Source organism: Pseudophryne corroboree, chromosome 8 (genome assembly GCF_028390025.1).
Source record: "Pseudophryne corroboree isolate aPseCor3 chromosome 8, aPseCor3.hap2, whole genome shotgun sequence".
Classification (NCBI taxonomy): domain Eukaryota; kingdom Metazoa; phylum Chordata; class Amphibia; order Anura; family Myobatrachidae; genus Pseudophryne; species Pseudophryne corroboree.
In genome coordinates this window covers 269065614-269067912 of record NC_086451.1, presented here as the reverse complement: position 1 = coordinate 269067912, position 2299 = coordinate 269065614, and the positions used below count along the sequence as shown (strand labels likewise).

The 2299-nt window shown below is 42.9% G+C and overlaps 1 pseudogene; it reads left to right on the top strand.

The window, feature by feature from the left end:
* Positions 1-692: 692 nt before the first annotated feature.
* Positions 693-812, top strand: LOC134950173 (5S ribosomal RNA; annotated as a pseudogene).
* The last annotated feature ends 1487 nt before the right edge of the window (positions 813-2299 follow it).

Genomic DNA, 2299 nt, shown 5'->3' with positions numbered 1-2299 from the left:
AAGTCTGATTCATGACTAGGCAACTCTCGTTATATTAATGTTTTATTATTCATTTGTCAAGGGTGGGCTGTCTGTGGTTTTCATGCTTAGTATACTATACAGCCAGCATGTATTCCTATTCCAGCACATGCTCAACTGCATTCTACTAACATACAGATTGAAAATCCATCTGCAGATGGTACGTGGCATGTATGAATTTTTCCACATATATTATCCTTAAACCTGTTGATGTTTTTTCTGTGACCGCCGTGTCACATGCTGAGTAATTAGGTGATTGCACGTATATATTTCTTTCTGTGACCGCCGTGTCACATGCTGATTAATCAGCTGCTGATTAATTAGGTGATTGCACGTATACATTTTTTTGTGACCGCCGTGTCACATGCTGATTAATCAGCTGATTGCACGTAATCTCTTATGTTTGTAACCATTGTGTTACACATATTATTGGTACAAGGCAAGCCCATCTGTAGATGGTATGTGGCTCATATGAATTTTTCCACATAAATTGCCCTTTACAGATCGATGTATTTATATATCTTTCATTGTGGCCGCCGAATCACAGTTTGAGTAGCCAGATGACTGCATGTAATCTCTTATGTTTGTAACATTTACGTCACATATGCTCTTTATCCTCAACATATAGTAGCCACACGGCATATATTTGGAGTGACCAAAGAGGGGAGCCTAATAATTGCAGTCATACTTCACTGGAGATGCCCAGTCTCTTCTGAACTTGGAAGCTAAGCAGTGAAAGGCCGGGTTAGTACTAGGATGGGAGACCACCTCTGAACACCCTGGTACTGCAATAAACTGGCTATCGGATACAGTGGCACTCAATTTTATGCTATCCGACACTTGGATTCATGTGACAAATGATTTAATTCTCTGCGCCTATAATGATCTGAAATGGATATTAGCAGAATAAATGATGGTCATACATAACATAAGAGATATTATGCAAGAGCATGGTGACAAAAGCACCACAGATTTCAACTTCCGGCAATTTGCAGACTGTGGTATTTGAGATCACGAATAACATAATTTATCCATATTTTCGCTAAGCTATTTTGTTCACATATGGTCACTCATAGAATTTAATTTTAATATTTACCTAATTAAATTGTTCTTATCAGTATTATACAAATTATACTGTAACCTCTGAATTAGAGTGCTCCCATAAAAGAGTATTTTTTCCAATATCTCTTTTCTTGGTTCCTTGACTCTAGGGAGCACCACTGAAAGCAACATATTGTGATATCAGGATAGATTATCATAATATCTACGGTTGCCATATACAGAAGTAATTCAGTTTAAATTCAGTTTTTCAGAGGCTATTAATTGTTTGATGTTTTTGGACTGGTGCGGTTCCCTCCCAAACCCCATTTCCTAAACATACAGATTGAGTCAGAATTGTATGCAGTACCGGTATTTATGGAGTTAAGCGATTATCAGTAACTGTGAATTGTGCACGCATACCTTAGGAATTGGCACTCACAGTCAGTAGAGGATCTTGCTATGGGCACGTAGGATTTTTGCCCTGAAGCCGCCTTCTGGAGGGTGCCACTGCCATCCGAAGGGCACCACCATCGCAGCAAGATCCGCTACTGGTGCCCCCGGTCCTCGGTAGATGCGGTGCAGTGCGGTGCGCGATGAAGTCATCATGCACCGCACGGCATTGTGGGACCGGCACATAGATGCTAGGGGTCATAACTGACCTCTAGTGTCTATTCGGTGCTATGGGAGAGACATCATGTTGTCTCGCCCACAGATCAGTGGAGCGGCGCCGGCGGCCCGAGACGGAGGGCAGCAGCGGTCGGGAATCAGGAGTGGGGATGGTATTAATTTTTTTTTTTTTTTTTCTGTAAGAGGCACAACTCTACTGGGGGCACAAACGGGGGCACAACTCTACTGGGGGAATAAATAGGGACACAACTCTACTGGGGGCACAAATGGAGGCACAACTCTACAGGGGGCATAACTGACCATGCCCCTTTATGAAGCCATGCCCCTATTTTCGCCTGGGGCACCACAAAGGCTAGAACCGGTCCTGCTCACAGTGAGGATTTAGTTGCAAAGTCAGGAACCATTTGGGGATGGTAACTGGGAGTGGTAGCAAAATTGCAAGTGTGTCTCAGCCAAATTTGGGGCAGGTCTCAGTTTACAATTGTGATCCTGTACGCATAAAACATTGCACCAGTGCCTTAATTCCCACAGCAATACTGAGCAAGTATTCAGTTACTCAGGGAGTCGATCATCAAAGGATACGTGACCACGCTGTGTATCTGTACGCAGTTGC